This window comes from Chenopodium quinoa, unplaced genomic scaffold (assembly GCF_001683475.1).
Source record: "Chenopodium quinoa cultivar QQ74 unplaced genomic scaffold, ASM168347v1, whole genome shotgun sequence".
In the NCBI taxonomy this organism is placed as follows: domain Eukaryota; kingdom Viridiplantae; phylum Streptophyta; class Magnoliopsida; order Caryophyllales; family Amaranthaceae; genus Chenopodium; species Chenopodium quinoa.
Window position 1 is genome coordinate 879,230 of NW_018744362.1, and position 22,037 is coordinate 901,266.

Here is a 22,037-nt window from a genome sequence, read left to right on the forward strand (position 1 = left end):
ATAATATAATTTTTATTTATGAGAGACGCATAAAAGGATTCAAAAAGCTTGAACCAATTAAAATTCTTATAAAATAGAGAACAAATAAGAAAAGTGCTAACATTAAATCAATCAGAGCTTTCACGTTCATAATTATTCATTATGAACGCACGCCCCTTAGGAACATTCCCTTTGTTGCTATTGGTTCTAACTTTTGATCCACTAGACTGATGTGGCTTGAATAGGTTCTTACTCTCTTGAACTCTCCCTGACTGACATCAAATTCCTTCTTGAAGAACTCATATTCACAGTGTGGCAGCTTTTGACAATAATGACAAGTTACCAGGTTACCTTCACAATCATTCCTTGGGTGGTTCTTGTCACACCTTCTACAAAAATACGATCTCTTGGGCTTCTCATTGTTTCCTTGATCTCCATTTCCACGAACATTGGTTTTTTGTCCATCATTTCCCTTTCCCAAAATTCCCCGTATTCTCCCCCCTTCTATAAAAACCTCTATTCCCCTAAGGATTTCCATTTGTCTTGCGTTTCTTTTCACCTCCGTGAACAGACTCAAAACTCTTTCTTTTCTCTACCCCAGAACTCTCAATCTTCGTTCCCTTAATCCCATAAAAAGGGGAAGCATGACCATAAACATCATCCAATTAAAAAATTCACTCCCCTAGCTTCCCTTGAAGGGTTAAGGTTAGGCCTTGCTCGAACCTCTAGGCTTTGATAGCTTCAGTTAGGACAACTTCAGCGGAAAATCCCATCAATTTAATGAATTTTCTGTAATACTCATTAATAGACATACTCCCCATCCTGAGATTGGTAAACTCCATACACTTTTTAATTTCTTCCACAAGTAGGCTGGGTAAAAACTTCTCTCAAGACTTCTTTAAAATCACTCCACCCAAAGTTAGGTTTCTTCATCAACTCATCTTTCCTTTGGCTTCACTATAAATTATCTTCCTCCCAAATGATACGCACCATTGTTCACCCTTAACTCACTTGGGCAACTAATTGCATCAAACAACTTATCAAACTCCCTAATCCAATTTTTCAAGACTAGAGGGTCCCCCTTCCTCATGTACACGGGTAGCTTAGCTTGGGCTATCCTTTTAAAGGTTTCACTATATGAATCCAAGTCTGAATGACGATTTCCTTGGTTCACCACTTGCGTGATGTTTTAAGCTATGTTGGTTAACTTCCTAAGGACCTTGCCTACTTTAGAACCAAATCGCCTATTTCTCGCTCTTAAAGACATAATTCTTGGTTATTCATACCATACTTGGAAATTAATAAAATACATCATGAAATCACTTATTTCATTCCAAAACATAGAAAGATTGAAACAAGAATAACTTCACTTAAAGCATTTATTGAAAGCATATAAAAGTAGCATATATATAATTCAATCACTTAATCAAAATTCTCAAAATCAAAGTCTTCCATGGAAGGATTATAATTAGGATCATCATACTTGGCCTCATCATTCACTCAATAAACTTCAATAACTAGGCTAAGTGTAGTAGGATTTTTAGTTGGGTAAACTGGATTGTAATCACTGTATTTTGGAGCATGGCTTAAGCTTTTATTATAAATTATGCTATAGTGTGGGCTAGCACTGCACATCCACAATTTGGCTAAGAAGAAACATTAATCTTTTGTTGTACTTTTGGGGAAGATGGATGATACTCTAGGATTGGTAATCTTTTATTTGAATATGAAGCATCATGAACTTTGGGCCTTTTGCAATGTAAAAATTGGCTTTTGGGCTTAGACGCCTACGTAAGGTAGGAGTCTCATAACTTGGAGTAGGTGAAGTATAATTCTTAGGCCTTCCAAAAGGTGGTATGGATTCATCAACGGAGGAAACAAACTCCTTGTAAAGTTTTCGATAAACAAAAGGTAGTTGGGAGTTCAAGTAATAAAGTTAGTCAAGTTCTTTCAAGGTTTGGTTCTCACAAACTTTGGTGGTTTCACAACTCTTCTCCTAGGTTCATAGTCACATTCAAGGAAGTACAAATCACTTTTGAATCGAGTCAAGGTTGCTAGCCACTTTCCTTCACAATGGTAACCCATCACCCTTAACCACACCCCCATTTTTCTCAAAGAGAGGTTCATACTTTTTAACTTTAGGCAAATGGGCTAAAGATAATAGTATTAGCCATGGTGGTTGTGTAAACACTTTAAGGTCAAACTTTTCATAAAGAGCTAGATAGAAAGGGTGGTTATTCTAATCACAAAATTATTAACATGTACTAATCCTTTCACCTTTCAAGTAATAAATATTAAAGAATTGTTTCTTATTTCATCCAACATCTATTTAAAAATATAAATATATCACTTCAATAAACACATGAATGTTATTCCACATAAGCAATTCAAATCAAAACTCAATTAATTCCATTTGTATGAAGCAATACGTAAAAATCAACAAGTATAACTTAAGATGATCCAACTTTGGGCATCAAAACACCAAAAAATTCGAACCTCCCACCACCCTTCAAATAATGCAATTTAAAGAAATTCTTCCTCGTATCATCAATCACTTTCATTTGTTTATACATATAAATAAATCTTTTTAACACATATAAGTCATGAATGCTATTTCACATAGGCAATTTAAATCATAAATTTCATTTGCATAAAGCAATACATAACTCAATTTTCCAAGTATAACTCAAGATCACCCAAATATGGGAAATAACTTAATGCACATCAATCACAAAGACTCAAACCAAGGTGTTATAACACCAACTTAATGCACATCAATCACATAGACTCAGGACCTATTCTTTTGAGTTGTTTTGCTCTGCTCTGCCCTGCTCTGCTCTGCTTAAAAATAATAAATAATAACAATAAAAATTAATATTTAATAAAAATAATAATCATACTTATTAATATTTAATAATAATAACTATTATTTATAGATATTAATAATTAATATTTATAAATAATAATAATTCATATTTTATAATAATTATAATAATCATAACTAATATTTAGTTATTATAATTAATATTTTATATTATTTAACACATTTTCTTATGTTATAAAAAGAGTAAAAAATTATTTTACAAAAATCAAATAATAATAATAATAATAAGAAGAAGAAGAAGAAGAAGAAGAACAGAAGAATAAGAATAATAATAATAATAATAATAATAATAATAAATAATAATAATAATAGTAATAATAATAGTAGTAGTAGTAGTAGTAGTAGTAGTAGTAGTAGTAGTAGTAGTAGTAGTAGTAGTAGTAGTAGTAGTAGTAGTAGTAGTAGTAGTAGTAGTAGTAGTAATAGTAGTAGTAGTAGTAGTAGTAGTAGTAGTAGTAGTAGTAGTAGTAGTAGTAGTAGTAGTAATAGTAATAGTAATAGTAATAGTAATAGTAATAGTAATAGTAATAGTAATAGTAATAGTAATAGTAATAATAATAATAATAATAATTGCATGACTACGCAAGGCTACTCAAAATACTTAACTCAATGACAAAACTTGCAGCAGAAAACTCAACTCTTCTTTTATTAATACTTAAAAATAGTAACCATTGTTATGAGTACTCATAATGAAAACAAAACCAACATTTTCTAATCTAGGTGAAGCAAATTAAATCCCGAGACTCCCATATGCTCAATCAAGACTCCACCTGAAATAGTAAACACTGCTTACCATTAAGGTAAACAGGGCGATCCAAAACAAATAGGAAATTTGGATTACCAAAATATGCCAAGTACATTTAAGTGCAAGATAAGTAAACTCAATTTATTAGTAAACATGCTTTTAAAATCAATCATGTGAATTCCAATATTTATTTCAATAATTCAAACCTCATAATTCCAAATCCATTCTAAAATAATCCAATACTCAAATAAATTGAATAATGATTCAATTGATGAAAAACAACCCTCTTTAGAAACCCAATTCCTCACCTAAATGTGCACGCCCCCCAAGTTAGTATATTTATGTAGAAAGGCTATCCTTAAGGAAAGATTAGGTCATACAAAGTCCATAATCTTATCAACCAAATCCGAATAGTGGGATTAATTTAATCATGCTTGTAAAGCTTTAATAATAATTCAATAATTCCTCATAAACTCATCCTTTAATTAAATCAATAAATCAACCTTAATAATAGGTTAACTCAAAAACTCCTTTTTAGTCAATTCAACGTGCTTTTAAAAATCAAACCTTTTAATCATGATAAATAATTCAAACCATTCAAAACATGATATTAAAAATCCATTCTTAATATTTTTATTTTAAACATGAATTCTCAATATTATTTCATAAATCATAATTTAAAACAATTTAATTCAAACACCAATAATATAATATGAAACATGCTATTTAAACCCATCACTTTCAAAGGTATCTAGCCACCTATACGTACCTTGATTCCGAATCTCAAATCAACTCTTTGCACTTTTAAAATTCAATCACGAATACACCTTGAAATTAATATATGCATAGGTTTATCACAACATCTTTAGACATAAGCTCAAATCTATATGTATATGAACTTCAAAACACTTTAAAAATAATACTTTAGTATAAAATTATAATATTAAAATATGTATTTATTTTTTAAAAACTTACCATGCGTTGGGTTTCGTAGCGTCCAACGCTACGCGGAAGAGAAACCCACCCAAGACCCGCTCACTAATTAAAGCAACTACATTTTTAATCACATAATTAACAACATAAAAGAGAGAAAGGAAATGACATTCTAACCCTTGGCGCGTGCTTTGCTCGATCCCGAGCTCTTACTTCAAAACTTGAACCCCGCAAATGCGAAGGTCTCCAACGGCTCGTACCCACGAACCTGACCCGAACGGTCCTAATCCCGAAGGTTAGTCGGGACTTGACCAATAAAAACTAGAGTTTTACGAACTTAAGGTTTTCTCACTTTTCTAAGGAGATGCCTTTTTAGTTCCACTCAAGTGTTCTTCCCAAATCCCAAAGCTTGGGTATTTATCGGGAAAGGAGACTTGATCTCCATTCTCCCATCAATGTGGGAGATTTACATTTCATTCATGAAATGACAAGCAATCAATAAGCTATAAGTGGCACAAGGAGGAAGAGAGAAGGTGAGGACCACCCAAAGGGGGGACCAAGCCACCTTGCTCCCCAAGCTAACCAACAGCCCATGGTCCTCTCCCCTTGACCAACTGACCAAGCCACGTGGCAGGCTGGCAGCCTACCTTGGCTTCCAAGGCATCCAGCTAACGCCTAGCACCAAGGCTGGGCTGCTGGCCAGCCTGCCCACGCACATGTGCACCAACCAGCACACTACCAGCCAGCACGCATGCATCGCTACTGCTTGCTGTATGCTGCTGTGCAAGTGGCGTGGTGCTGCTTGCTATCACACACGCACAGCCCAGCATGCTGCTGCCTTGTGCGTGGTGCTTGCGATGTGCAAGGCACTGGGCTGCCCCCATGCGAGGCCTAGCACGCATAGCGTACAGCGATGCCTGGCCAGCTTGGCTAGCAAGCACGCATAGCCTAGCACGCTGCTAGCATATGCGATGCTTGCGGCTAGTGATGGCTGGGGCCTGGTGCGTGCCACTGCCTAGCACCACGCATAGTGCAGCACGCCTAGCACGCTGCTTTGCGATGCTGCTGCTTGGTGCGTGGCTGCGAATCTGCGATGGCTAGGCGCCCAGCATGCTAGCAAGCACGCAAGGCATTATGCCTGCGATGCTTGCGGGCAGTGCTTGGCTATGCTTAGCGACATGCGATGGCTAGCTAGCTCGCATGGCCCTAGCACGGCTAACATGCTAGGCTTGCGGCTAGCATTGCGACGCACATGCTAGCTCGAGCTAGCCTAGCCCTCGCATGGCTAGGCCGATGCGAGGCTACGACCTAGCTTAAGCTTATTGCTTGTTGAATTTGCGACGCTTGGTCTCGACGCTTTAAGCCCGATATCCGACGTCTTTGTTCGTAAAACTTTGACGACTCAACAAATCCTTCGGATTGATCGTCGTCTCGGATCGGTTGTTCGATTGGGTTCGACATGAAGGGTTCGGTCAAGATTAAGCTTTAATACTAATTGTACATTAATATTACTGATCGATAGTGGCCTCCACCTAGGCATTCCGATCACTTGACCTTACTGAAGAATTAGCTTTCTAATAATTCTGAACCCTTTACCGGAGTAATACACTTGTTGGAAGGACATCATTCCTTTAACCATGAAGAAATCAAAAGAATAGGATTAAAGTGAAATGAATTAATGTTGGAAAGAATAGATAGAACCTGAAGAGGCCATAACTCCTTTAATATAACTCCAAATTGGGTGATTCTGAAGCCTAACCTCAAGGATTTTTTAAGAAAAATAATCTTCCGTGAAACAAAAGAACTCCAAATGGTGACCAAAAGTGCCCGAAAAGTGGCTTCAAATGTACATTCGGGATTATTTTTTTATGAAAAGAAAAGTAGGAAAAGGTTTAGGGATAAAAAAAAAGAGAGATGAAGAGAATTGGGTTTTGGTGTGAAGAATATGAGAGATATGAGGGGGTATTTATAGGCTCATGAATGTAAGAATTAAAGCAATTTAGTGTACGAAGAAATATGGTAATTTTAATTTATGGAATTACTTGGATAGTTAAGCTTGAATTTAAGGCAATTGGGAATTTGATGATTAAGCAATTAAAGGATTATGGCAAGTTTTCATTTCATGTTTGATCATGAAATTAAATAAGGTGAGAATGGTTACTTGGAGAATAAGTAGAAAATAGATTATGAAAAATGTTAGATTGTAAGATGATCATAAAAATAGTTTAAGGAAATAAAAGCTTGCTTGGAAAATAAGTATAGGAGATTTGGTATCAAAATATATATGATCAAACATAAGTAGGATATTATTTCATTGAAATAGGAAAATCTAGATATTTAATTAAAATAAGGTAAGATAGTTATATTATGAAAATCAAAACAAAATCTAATTAATTATTGTTTATGGTAGAAAATTCCAAGCTTCCCATTTATATTATTAGATTAATATTTTTGGACCATATAAACAATAAAAATCAGATTTTATTTACTTTAGGAATCCGAAAATCATTACTTAATTTTCGGTTTTTATGAAAATTAAATAATTAGGAAATACTTAATAATTTCAAACCCAATAAAATAAATAAAATTCAAATTTATTATTTTGTCAAATATCCGAAAATTATATCCTATAAATATATATTTTTGGTTTGTTTAAAATAATTAAGTGGATGATTAAATTTATCCAAAATCTAAAATAATAAATAGTTTTGAAAATAGAATTGGCGCCAAAATTGAAATATTCTCTTGGCTCTAATTCAAATAACTAATTAAATTACTAAATTACCCTTTTTATTAGAAAATAAAAATTAAATAACTAATTAGAAAATACCTCTCAAAGATACGAGGTATTACAAATCCTTTCGAGATTGAATCTTTGAACGCATGACCAGAGCCCCACTTTTTCACCCTGAACAACCGTGTGCCAAGATCCATGCTTGTCTTCTTGGCGAGTATCTTCATGGAAAAATTGAAAGGAATGGTGTCCTTCCAACAAGTGTATTCTTCCGATAGAGGGTTCATAATTATTACAGAGTTAATTCTTCAGTAAGATCAAGTGATCGGAATGCCTAGGTGGAGGCCGCTTTCCGATCAGTAATATCAAGGTACAATTGATATTACAGCTTAATCTTAATTGAACCCTTCGGGTCGAACCCAATCGAATCACCGATCCGAGACAACGAATTAATCTGAAAGGATTCAATGAGTCGACAGAGTTTTACGAATACAGACGTTGGATATCGAGCCTAGGGCGTCGAGACCGAGCATCGCAAAATCACAAAGCAACAAATATGAACATAGCCCTAGCACCACACTAGCCTAGCCATGTGGATGTTAGGCTAGTTCGAGCTAGCATGCACCTAGCATGGCTAGGCGCAAACCTAAGCACACTAGGTGTGCTAGGCGCACCATCACAGCCTAGGTGCACCATTGTAGCCTAGGCGCGCCATGGCAGCCTATCGCAAGCGACAGGCGCACCAGGAGCACCTGGCACCCTATCGCAAGCAACAGGCACACCAGGCGCACCAAGCAGCCCATCGCAGCATGCGTGCTAGCTTGCATGCTAGCCTTCGCATGGCAGCACCAAGCAGCGCACCATGCGTGTGCGAGGGGCCTGGGCGCCAGCACATTGCTAGGCCACGCACAGCAGCCCAGCATCACTATGCACCAAGGCTGCTAGGTGATGCGTGGGTGTGCGTGTGGTACGAGGCTGATGCGTGTTGTACGTGACAAGTGCGCATGGTGCGTGACTAGTGCATATGCTGCGAGGCTGATGCGTATGGTGCGAGGCAAGGGGGGCAAGCATGCATGGCTCGCTAGCAACACGCATGCTGGCTATGCGAGCATGTGCGAGAGGTGCAGCGAGGATGCGTGTGGTGCGTGGGATGCTGGGGCCAGCGCCAGCACGCACCAGAGCCAAGCATCGCCTAGCACCAAGCATGCACTGCGTGGCTGGGATGCAAAGGCGGCTGGGTGGGCTGGTGCTAGCTGGCTGGGCTAGCTGGCACTGCTAGCTGGCGTGCTAGCTGGCAGCAGCCCAGCAGCCCTTTTGTTGAGGCGGTTTTGTGAGGGGTAGGGACCAAGGCTTGGGCAAAGCCTTGGGGAGCAAGGCAATGGTCCCCCCCACCTCTCTATGGTCCTCACCTAACCTTCTCTCTCCCCTTGACACTTGTTGCATTGTGATTGAATTTAATTATTAATTTATTTTAGAAATAAATTAATTGCCAAATTATTCATTCTCCCACATTGGTTGGGGAATGAAGTTCAAGGGTGCATTTCCCTATAAATACCAAAGGCATGGTATTGGGAAAAGCACAACCTTGAGTGGCATTAAAAAGGCAACTCTTGTAATTAGAGTAAACATTTGATTCGTAAAACTCATAGTTTTGTTTTGTCCGGGTCTTGACTAACCTTCAAGACTTAGGACGCTCTGGTTGGGTCGAGGGTACGATTCGTCGGAGATCTCGTAGTTTCGGGATTTTGAAGTAAGAGCTCTTCGAAAGCAAAGCACGCAACAAAGGTATAATTCTTGTTCTTAATCTTGTTTGATTAAGTTTATTATGCTTGTTAATTGCTTTAATTAGGGGGCGGGTCTTGGGGGGTTTCCTTCCGCGTAGTGTCGGGCCACTACGAAACCCTACAGCGGTATCGGAGCCACGCTCCTTTTAATTTTTGCAATTAATTTTTTAATTAAGGTGTTTTAAAAGAATTTATTTTTCTGGTTCATGTTCTTCTAATTAGATTAGATGCTCGTTTTCATTAATTTTAAAACTCGATTTTATTCTCGATTTGGATGTCGAACCCAGATTTTGGCTCAAAAATAGTGATTTGTTGGTGGAATTGACATTCTGGAAAAGATTCAACCCTTTTTAAGGACTGTCCAGAAGCCAAATTCGAACCAGAAACCCATTTTTTCAGGGGTTTTTCGTTTTTCAACGAAAATTTTAATTCTTTTTAAGCCTTGATTAATGCAAGCATTACAAGGTTAGATTAAATACACATTTTCATCACTAATCTACTGGTTTTAAAAATATCCTTAAGCATAATAATGGAGTTTTTATTAGTGCTTAAGTTGATATACCAATTTTTCACATAAACTTGTTTTTCACAAATTTTGCAAATAAATTGCAATAAAATGTTAAAGCTTGTTGTGATCTTGTAATTTTAAGTTCCTATAATGTTAAAGTTCTAATCTTTAAAAGTTTAAAATGATTGGAACCCTAACCCTAAATTCCATGTTGGACAAAGTTTGGATTTTTAATGTTTGGTTGATTAAAATCCATCAAGTTCAAATACTTGTGAGTAAAATAATTAATCTTCATATTGGAAGATGTAATCTTGGTATTTTACACAAGTATGAAAGTTGGAAAATTTTTCATTAGATGATTAGTTTATTTTTCCAACTCCCGTTTGTCAAATCCACTATTCATTTGCATATTGGCAAGATTAATTATGGACATAGCTCATTTTATTTCGAGCATTAAGTAAGACCTAATTTTGTTCAAAATAAAATTTTGGATAATTTAGGCTTGTGCACCAATGAAAATAAGTTTATTTAAGTCTTATTTTATTTTATTTTATTTTATTTTTCCTCAAATTAATTCTAAAATGTAATTTAGAATTAAATTGTGTCACACACAAATCGGAATTAAATTCCGAGGCATGGCACGCAAATAAAGGCAAAAACACCCAAGCGCCACCAAGGCTAGCCGGACTGCCTAGCAGCCCACATGTGGCTGCCTATGGTGCGCACAGGGGTGTGCCATGATGCTGCTGTGTGCTGCTGTGTGGCGAGAAGACAGTTGCGTAGTGCGTGTGCCGGTGCATGGGCCTTAGGCTGCTGGTGCGCTTGTGCTGCTAATGGGCAGCGAGGCAGCAAGCCCCAGCCAGCCAAGCCATTGCTGCTTGCGCCAGCAAGCAGCTAGCATGCGTAGCTTGCTGCTAGTGCTAGCTAGCAAGGCAGGCTGTGCTAGGCATGCTTGCTAGCTACCAGCACCACGCACCATGGCGCAGGGCCATGGGCTGCCTAGCAGCCATGGTGCGCACCCACCAAGCACTTGCGTGGGATTTTTTGCTTTATTTTGAGCTATACGATATTGCAAAAATCTTGCCGTTTTAATAATTTTAAATAATTATTTTAACGAGGTTAAAAACCTCGATTTTCGATTTTTGCAAAATTTTGACAAAATATGGGTTATGCCGACTTAATTAATCGGATTAATTAAGTATGGATGCGGAATTTAGTGGGAGCTTAATTAATTGCGTGAGCATTTTGCGTTTTAGAAATAATGGATTAAACAACTTTGACTAGTTTTAATTAGGCGCGTTAATCGGATTAACCACCTAAGTTAGTTACTAGTTTTGCGTGTTTAATTATGTATTTTGTAAAATTGCATGGGCCATTCACAAATAGTGAATGGGTGAATGGAAGATTGTTTCAAAACAGGTTATTGAAAATGGCAACTAGTGGGGCCCGACTAGGATAGAAAATACGGACTGCGTTCCGTTATGTATTTTTGTAAATCTAAATACGGTCTGCGAACCGTTAAGTATTTTTGTACTATTAGATTAATCTTAGTCGTTCTAGCTAGCTTTATTTATTTTGGCCAAGATGTCTCAAGACGGCGTTTCGATGAAGACGAGCCAAAATGAAGACCCATGGAAATTGAAGATTTCAAGGGGTCATGCTAGTTGCCAAATGCATCATTTTATGCTTTATATATATATATTGTTGTTATATATGATTGCTAGATGCATGTTTAGGATTTCTATATGTTGCGACGATTAGTTAAGTTCACTTAAATCAACCAACATAGAAACCCTAGGTCCCTTAATAATATTGAGCTAAAATTTGTCGTTCCAAGAACAACACTTACCGAACTAATGCGCGTACGTGATGGACTACGCCAAAGCGAGACATTACTACTTCCCTAGGAACATAAGGTATACTAGGTATACAAGTTGTCTTGGTTAAGCTCAACGATATCAGTAAGTAGTCCTTAGATGTCGTGGCAAAAGAGATAAAATGTCAAGGATGCATTAGATGCGACATTTTATCAAACCGAGAGTAGCTTGGAGCTATTAGCAATTGGATTTCTTACCTTAAGATATTTAATGATTAAGACAAGCCAAAGCATGCTTAATCATTTCTTGATCTTTGGGATCTCGGAATCATTTTATTCTCGCCTAAAAGGGACAATTTTATAAATGCGTGGATAAAATGCTCAATAAGATTGAAAATATGCATAAACGTTTTCTTATTGATTTATGAATGGTTTTTCACTTCAAATTCTTTCAATTGTAGAACCATGTCTGCAAGTAAATCAAACAACAACCAATTCTCTTTGCGCTCAATTCCCGACAAGGAGAAGTTGAGCGGGCCAAACTTTCTTGATTGGCAAAGAAATCTGCGCATTATATTAATGCAAGAGCAAAAGGAATACGTCCTTGATGAGGAAATGCCCGACGCTCCCAATGAAGAGGTCACTCAGGCTGCCCTTAACCGATGGCAAAGTGCCAATCGGGATGTCAAATGCATCATGTTGGCCACTATGTCTCCGGACCTTCAAAAGACTTTCTTTGAAAAGGAGACGACTTTTGAGATCATTTCTGAGCTTCATAATATGTTTCAAGAGCAGGCCCGAACTGAAAGGTTCGAAACCCACAGGCAGATCCTTGAGAGAAAGCTCAAGAAAGGAGAGCCAGTCAGCCCGCATGTCCTCAAAATGATTGGATTATTTGAGAACATGGAAAGGCTTGATGCTGGGTATTCAACCTAGATGGCAATTGACATCATTCTCCACTCACTTCACGAAAGGCTATGATCAGTTCAAAATGAACTATAATATGCATAGTATGGAGAAAACCTTCACCGAGCTTCATGGTATGTTGAAGCAAGCTGAGAAAACCCTCAAGGATGAGGGCAAGCATGAAATGCTCATGGTGAGGAAGGGCAAGCCATTCAAAAGTCCGGGCAAAAAGAAGAGCTTTAAAAGGAAAAAGAAGAAGTTCCTGCCTAAGTCAAAATCTGTCAAGGGCAGCAGGGACAAAAAGGCAGCCTCTTCTAAATCTGATTCCGAATGTTTCTACTGCAAGAAGAAGGGACATTGGAAACGGGACTGCCTCAAATTCAAGGAAGATAAGAAGAACGGCAACATTGCTTCTTCATCAGGTATTTTTGTTATAGACTTAAACTTCGCTAGCAAAACATCGTGGGTATTAGATACCGGATGTGGCTCACACCTTTGTTCTAATGCTTAGGGACTAAGGATAAATAGGAGGCTAGAGAAGGGAGAGGTCGAGCTTCGGGTCGGCAATGGAGCAAGGATGTCTGTCGTCTCCGTTGGAACTCTCAGTTTGTCTTTTCCCTCAGGGCTTATTCTAGAACTTGAAAACTGCTATCATGTTCCAAGAGTGACCAAAAACATTATTTCAATATCGACGTTGGACGCCAAAGGATTCGAATTTCGAATCAAAAACAATAGTTGTTTTATTTATTTTGATAATGTTTTATATGGTAAGGCACATTCAGAAAATGGTCTTTATGTGCTTTCACTAGACAAACAAGTTTATAACATCGATAATACTGCCAAAAGGGCTAAGACCATCGAGTCAAATCAAACCTACTTGTGGCATTGTCTTCTTGGCCATATTAACATCAAGCGCATCAAGAAACTTCTTCAAGAAGGTGTTCTTGACTCATTCGACTTGGAGTCGTTTGAAAATTGCGAAGGATGCTTATTAGGCAAGATGATAAAACAGACATTCTCCAAGTTGGGAGAAAGGGCAAGTGACTTATTAGGTCTAATACACACGGATGTATGTGGACCAATGAGTACACCCGCAAGACAAGGTTACCGATATTTCATCACTTTCACCGATGATTTCAGTAGATATGGTTATATCTACTTAATGTCGAATAAATCTGAATCCTTTGAGAAATTCAAAGAATTTCAGAAAGAAGTTGAAAATCAACTTGGCAAGAAAATTAAAGCACTTCGATCGGATCGAGGTGGCGAATATTTGAGCCATGAATTCGACGATCACTTGAAAGAAAATGGTATTCTTTCAGAGTTGACACCTCCCGGAACTCCTCAATGGAACGGAGTGTCCGAACGGAGGAATCGAACCTTTTTAGACATGGTTCGATCAATGATGGGTCTTAGTGAACTCCCTATCTCTTTCTGGGGACATGCGCTACAAACTGCAGCACTAACACTGAATAGAGCTCCGTCAAAAGCTGTTGAAAAGACTCCATATGAATTATGGACTAAGAAACCTCCTAGGTTGTCTTTTCTCAAGATTTGGGGATGCGAAGCATATGTGAAGCGATTAATTTCGGACAAACTTCACCCCAAATCGGATAAGTGTTTCTTTGTGGGATATCCAAAAGAAACCAAAGGGTATTACTTCTACAATAAATCCGAGAACAAAGTATTTGTTGCTCGTGATGGTGTCTTTTTGGAGAAGGAACACCTTTCCAAAATGACAAGTGGGAGGAAAATCGAACTCGACGAAGTTCGAGAGGACGAGAAACAATGTCAACCTGACAAAACTGACAATCTAGATGCTTTAGAAGCATCTAAGAAGATTGGTCAGAATCAAACTGACAATGAAAAAGCTCAACCGATTACCCTTCGTAGGTCGCAACGACAAAGATCTCAACCAGACAAATACCTCGGTATCGTCTTAACCGATGATCAGGACATCCTAGTCATGGATGGTGATGAGCCGACGACATACAAGCAAGCTCTGACGAGCCCCGACTCTGCAAAATGGCAAGAGGCCATGAGATCCGAGATGGACCCCATGTCTGAAAATCAAGTCTGGGACTTGGTGAATTTGCTCAAGGGTTATACACCCATTGGTTGCAAATGGATCTTCAAAGTGAAGACAGACAAGGATGGAAATGTATCGGTATACAAAGCTAGACTGGTGGCAAAAGGCTATAGACAAATCCACGGGATTGACTATGATGAAACTTTTTCACCATTTGCAATGCTAAAATCCGTCCGGATCATCCTAGCGATTGCTGCATATTACGATTATGAAATATGGAAAATGGATGTAAAAACCGCCTTCCTTAATGGACTTTTTGGAAGAAACTGTGTATATGACACAGCCAGAAGGTTTTGTCGATCCAGGCAACGCTGGAAAGGTTTGAAAGCTGAAGAAGTCCATTTATGGACTAAAGCAAGCCAGCAGAAGTTGGAATCTGCAATTTGATGAAGCCATTAGCAAGTTTGGTTTTATCAAAAATCTAGATGAATCTTGTGTATACAAGAAGGTCAATGGGAGTGATATTGCATTCCTAGTCTTGTATGTCGATGACATACTTCTCATTGGAAACAACACAAAATTACTGGAGTCCGTAAAGGGCTGGTTGGGAAAGTGCTTTTCAATGAAGGACTTGGGAGAGGCACAGTACATATTGGGCATCAAGATCTACAGAGATAGATCTAAAAGGATAATTGAATTAAGCTAGAGTACTTACATTGATAAAGTACTGGCTCGATTCAACATGGAGAATGCCAAGAGAGGGCATTTACCCATGTCCCATGGCATAACTCTCAGCAAGAAACAGTGTCCACAGACACCTTTTGAGCGAGAAAGAATGAATCAGATCCCATATGCTTCGCTGATCGGATAAGTTTCTGGTGTATGGAGGCCACAAAGAACTGGTTGTTGAAGGTTACACCGACGCTAGCTTCCAGACTGACAAAGACGACTTCAAGTCACAGTCAGGGTACATATTTTGCCTAAATGGAGGAGCGTTTAGCTGGAAGAGTGTCAAGCAGAGCACCACTGCAGACACTACAACTGAAGCCGTGTACTTGGCCGCTTTAGAAGCTGCCAAGGAAGCTGTTAGGATTCGCAAGTTCATCAGCGAACTTGGTGTTGTACCCTTGATCAAGGGGCCGATAGACCTCTATTGTGATAACAATGGAGCTATCGCTCAGGCCAGGGAGCCGAGAGAACACCAGAAGGTCAAACATGTGCAAAGGCGATTTCACATGATAAGGGAATGGAAATCCGAAGGTGAAATCAGAATTTGTAAGATTGGCACAGATGATAATGTGGCCGATCCTTTGACTAAACCGCTGCCTCAGGTGAAACACAACAAGCACATTGAGGCAATGGGAATCAAGCATGTTGGAGACTGGCTTTCAAATTCCCTGTACATGTGTTTTAATTAAACTGGTAGTTTTAATGTAAGACACTGTATTGAAACCATTCATTAATGGAGTAAATAATTTTTGTGCAAAAATATCATTCACTCCATTACTATTTAATTGTGGTTTAGAATTAAATAATGAGTCCATTCGATTTACGGAAATATTCAAAACAGGGTATCAAGACCATGTCTTGTATAAAGAACTACCTGTCAAGTGAACATTGAATATTTAAATTGAAAATTGTCCCTAATCGAGGTCATCTAATAAATGGACGAATGATGACCGCCATAGATTAGTGTGTAGTATGATTTACAGCACCGTTTCTTGTGCTGCAAGGACGTGACAGTCATAAATCATTTGCACAGGTATAGTTTGGAACTGTACTGGATAAGACCTATGAGAGTACTTTAAGAAATTTCAAAATTTCCATAAGTACATTTCTCATTATGACTATCGGAACCTGTTTCCTCCGACCATGAGTATTGTGAAGTTTTCTTGTTTGAGTACTAGACTCTTTGATGTTTCCTAACGTCTGCCGTAACTAGGGATCATAACGGGAACACTCGGAAGACTAAGTTCTCTTAGTAAGAGGAACTTACAATGCAAGACTGGGATTGTCCACCTATTAACAATAGGGAAAATATTTTTTTGTTTACAAGGCCGCTCAAAGAGCGAGACTGTGAAAATGCATTGCCGTGCTCAGATGGATTTTAGAAATCATCTGCTTATAATTGACAGTCGAACTCGGAGATCGAGAAACACTTCTGAACGTAATAAGGATGACGATGAATCTTACCTTATAGTTCATGAAGAAACATTAAGAGACATAGGAAACGGGCTATACACTGTATGCACACTTGTCCGGAAGGACAAGTGAAAGATTGAAAGGAATGGTGTCCTTCCAACAAGTGTATTCTTCCGATAGAGGGTTCAGAATTATTACAGAGTTAATTTTGTAGTAAGATTAAGTGATTGGAATGCTCAGGTGGAGGCCGCTTCCGATCAGTAATATCAAGGTACAATTGATATTAAAGATTAATCTTAACTGAACCCTTCGGGTCGAACCCAATCGAATCACCGGTCCGAGACGACGAATTAATCCGAAAAGATTTAATAAGTCGACAGAGTTTTACGAATACAGACGTCGGATATCGAGGCTAGGGCGTCGAGATCGAGCGTCGCAAAAACACAAAGCAACAAGTATGAACATAGCCCTAGCACCACACTGGCCTAGCCATGTGGATGTTAAGCTAGTTCGAGCTAGCATGCACCTAGCATGGCTAGGCGCAAGCCTAAGCACACTAGGTGTGCTAGGCGCACCATCACAGCCTAGGTGCACCATCGCAGCCTAGGTGCGCCATGGCAGCCTATCGCAAGCAACAGGCGCACCAGGAGCACCTTGCACCCTATCGCAAGCAACAGGCGCACCAAGCAACCAATCGCAACATGCGTGCTACCTTGCATCCTACCTTCACATGGCAGCACCAAGCAGCGCACCATGCGTGTGCGAGGGGCCTCGGCGCCAGCACATTGCTAGGCCACGCACAGCAGCCCAGTATCACTACGCACCAAGGCTGCTAGGTGATGCATGGGTGTGCGTGTGGTGCGAGGATGATGCGTGTTGTGTGTGACTAGTGCGCATGGTGCGTGACTAGTGCATATGCTGCGAGGCTGATGCGTATGGTGCGAGGCAAGGGGGGGCCAGCATGCGTGGCTCGCTAGCAGCATGCATGCTGGCTATGCGAGCATGTGCGAGAGGTGCAGCGAGGATGCGTGTGGTGCATGGGATGCTGGGGCTAGCGCCTAGCACTAGCACGCACCAGCGCCAAGCATCGCCCAGCACCAACCATGAACTACCTGGCTAGGTGTGAAGGCAGCTGGGTGGGCTGGTGCTAGCTGGCTGGGCTAGCTGGCACTTCTAGCTGCATGCTAGCCGGCAACAGCCCATCAGCCCTTTTATTGAGGCGGTTTTGTGAGGGATGGGGACCAAGGCTTGGGCAAAGTTTTGGGGAGGAAGGCAATGGTCCCCCCCACCTCTCCATGGTCCTCACCTAACCTTCTCTCTCCCCTTGACACTTGTTGCATTGTGATTGAATTTAATTATTAATTTATTTTAGAAATAAATTAATTGCCAAATTATTCATTCTCCCACATTGGTTGGGGAATGAAGTTCAAGGGTGCATTTCCCTATAAATACCAAAGGCATGGTATTGGGAAAAGCACAACCTTGAGTGGAATTAAAAAGGCAACTCTTATAATTAGAGTAAACCTTTGATTCGTAAAACTCATAGTTTTGTTTTGTCCGGGTCTTGACTAACCTTCAAGACTTAGGATGCTCTGGTCGAGTCGAGGGTACGATCCGTCGGAGATCTCGTAGTTTCGGGATTTTGAAGTAAGAGCTCTTCGGGAGCAAAGCACGCAACAAAGGTATAATTCTTGTTCTTAATCTTGTTTGATTAAGTTTATTATGCTTGTTAATTGCTTTAATTAAGGGGCGGGTCTTGGAGGGTTTCCTTCCGCATAGTGTCGGGTCACTACAAAACCCTAAAAAAATTTATGATGAACATATATCCCAATGTCCCAAAGTTGTTAATACACCCTACCGATAAGTTACCGAACCACCTCAGTGCAATCTCTTTTAGAGTTGCTGGAAAACATCTACACCAAGTGGCATCATCTACCTCTTGGAGATACATCAGATTCATGTATGCCATAAGATGATCTTTGACGTTGGTTGTTGCATCATAAGACCCGATCAACACATTCTTAACCTTGGCGGTCTCATAAGTTAATCAACCTCAATTTCTAGTCCAAAGGTTGTAGTTGTGCCGCCTACAAATGGCCTATCTGATTATACATTGGCACGTAGGGACTATATGTACTTTATGGAACTGTTACACCTAAAATTAAAATTTCTTTGACTTGTGTTGACTGTAATATTTGACCAACAAAGTTGACTTTAGATGAAATATCATTTTATAAGGTCTATGCGGTCCAGCGATGAAAGATGGATAAATGCAAAATCTCTAGAGAAAGCCCAAGAGGTAAAACAATGGCAAATTGAATCAGTGGCGGAGCCAGGAATTTCATATCGAGGGGACAAATAGACAACGCATAGTTTGACAGAAATTTTATAAAAAAAAACTTGACACATAGATAATTATAGTTGATGATCGGTTGTGAAATACTTAACACATTGATAGTTAAATAGTCGAAAAAATTGATTATTTTCTTGATCATTTTTTAATTGAATTTCGAGTAGTTATCCTGTTGCCTTGAACTTATATAATTTAGGTGAATCATTTGACATGTTCTAATTAAAATGAAAACATGAATAGTACTACGAATTGGACAAAATAAATAAATAAATAAATAAAAAGGTTGGTACTTGGTGAATTAAGGTTACAACTTGCAAGGTATGGGATTCAACTTGAAACTCACTATTAAAACAGATGCGCGGAACATTACCTTGGATTAATTCGGTACGAAGGGTCTAATTTCGTTTTTTAAAGCTCTGCTACAAAGAGTATTATGGACTATGGAGTAAGTTGGAAGTTTTAAAAGAATTCTAATGAAAGTAGAAAATATACTTGCAGAGTAGTTACAAGTACTTAACTAATGATGAATATAAAATACGTAGTATTGTAAATTCCTACTGTAATTTTTTAAAACGGATTTTTCACCAAATACCACTGAGTTCTTTCGTAATTCACCATATACCACACAAAATTTTCTAATACACCAAATACCACTGAGTTTTAGGTAAATGTCACAACATACCATTAATGACTAACGGACGTTAACACCGTTAGTCATTAAGGCTAATAATTCCACGTGGCAGCTTGTGATTGGTTTCTTTCTAAATTATTTAATTAATTATAAAAAAACCAAAAAAATAACAAAAATTAACAAAAACAAAAACAAAAAATAATTAGAAAAAAAAAAAACCTGCTGCCACCACCAAATACCAATTTCTCAACTTTCTTCCATCTCCATTTCTTGATTGTCCATTGCAGAATATCAAGCTCCAATTCCCAGAAAACCATCAAACTACAATGGGGCTATTTTCAATGGCATTCACCGGCGGCAGTTTCATCCTTCTCGGAGCTTGGGAATCTCTCTCCTCTTCCTCCCAACCATTGCAACAACCACCGTCGATTCTCCACAATTACCCTTAACTCCGCCGCATCTCTCTCTCTCCTCTTCATCATCAACTCTCTTCTCTACTTTCTCATCTCCATTTGAAGGATTCTGATGGAATTGAGAATCGTTATTATGATTTAATGCTTGTTCCGATTGCAATTTGTGTGTTTTCTACTATGATTGAATTGGTTTCCCCAAATTCTGGAATCCCTAAATTAGGTCGTGGGTTAGGGTTAACCTTGAAGGGGACTTGGTTTGTGCAAATGGGGTTTTCGTTTTTTTCGGATTTGATTGCGAATTGGTTTCCCAAAAATCTGGAATCCCTAAATGGGGTTTTCGTTTTTTTCGAACTTGGTTTGTGCAAATGGAGTGTATTCGTGTTTTGAAAGAAGGTTTGTTGCTGAGGGTAATTACTCGAGTTACCGGCTTTAATGGATTCTTCCGCCATGGATTTAGACGACGAACTTGAAGATCATCACCAGCAGCAACAAGACGACATCTCCATTCATCAAATTCATCAATTACGCAAGCTCCATGGGTGCGGTTTCAGTCGGGTTTTGGGTTTAAATGGGTGGGTGGGTCGCGACGGGAAAGAGGAGGGGAAGGGAATGGTCGTCGGCCGGCCGAGAAATGGACCAGGCGGCCAGCCGGGGGTAGAGGTCGGGGCTGGGCTGGTGGCAACAGTGGTTGAGTTGGAGGTGTTATTTTTTTTTAATTTTTTTTAAAGTTAGTTAATTAAATAAATAACATTAATAATCACCAATTACAAGCTGCCACGTGGCATAATTAACGTTAACGGAAATGGTATGTTGTGATATTTACCTAAAACTCAGTGGTATTTGGTGTATTAGAAAATTTTGTGTGGTATATGGTGAATTACGAAATAACTCAGTGGTATTTGGTGAAATATCCGTTTTTAAAAACACATATCTACCTTTTAACTCAATCAACTGTAATCTATGCTATTATACGTTTTTTATATTTATTTCTCTCTCCTCTCTCCTATTTCAAGAATGTTCGTCTTCAACCTACTTTCCACCATTTTCAAGAATCAAAACTTCAAAAGCTTGTAGAGTTTCACCATTTTCACTCAATTGTTCTCTATGTATTCTAATTCTTTATTTGAATATTAAGTTTTATTTATTTAAAAAAAAAAAAAACTGATTTTTTTTTAAATGTGGGGGGATAGTTGTCTCCCCTTGTACCTGTCTCCCTCCGCCACTGAATTGAGTAGTTAAGAGTGTTTAAACTTAAATAGAGTTGGCGCCAGGCCAAGAGTTATAACCAACCAATGGTTATGGGGAGTTTATGGAGAAAATTGCAATTCATTTGTCTTTAAATAGAGGAAGTGTTCCGGAAGTTAGACATCAGCAAATCAATCAACACAATGTGTTTCATTTATTTTAAGCTTTCTTTACAGCTTTCTTAGTTTTTCCTTGGCTTAGTAGCCAAACGATATGATAGTTTCTTTAGCATGTATTGAAGATCGGTTGTTTATTCCGATTGTATAAACATGGAGGTAACCTTTCCTTCAACTTGTACAATTGTAGTCCTAACTTTATCTTTCAATTAATGGAAAGAATTTGCGTCTTTTGTCATGTGTTTGTCTATTCGTTTCTTTAGCAATCAAACTTTTCTAAAACTTCATTAAGGATAACTTATTTACTGTTTAGTTATGTTATATTAGCGACGTTATCAATTTTGAAACCAATACGTAACAATAGGAGCAGCCCCTTAATACTCTAAAACAAGATAGGGTAATTGATTTGTTGATAAAGAGCAATATTTACCTTAACGGGAACCATCAGCATTTGTTTGCTGCCCAGTAGGCAGAGGCTGGTTGAGTGACAAAGGAGGAGTAAGGGTATTCCTCTAGCTTGACTGCCCAATATGAGCTTGTTTTAAAGAACTATTTTGGAAAGTCACGTCAGGCATGGATGGCGTAGATGTCGTGTCCAAAGCTTCCCTCGAGTTTCTTTTGTTCACGATAAACTGTCAAGCATCAGTAACGAGTATTTACTCTTGTGCACTAAAAATTGTTGAGCATCAGTGAACTCGTGCTAGGTGTCAATGTGTTAGAATCCAACTCCTTTTGATGTATTAGATTCCATTTAAGTGCTTTCCTAGAGTTTAGGTTATGTTTTCTTAGCTTGAGGTCTCATTATTGTGTTACTGTCAG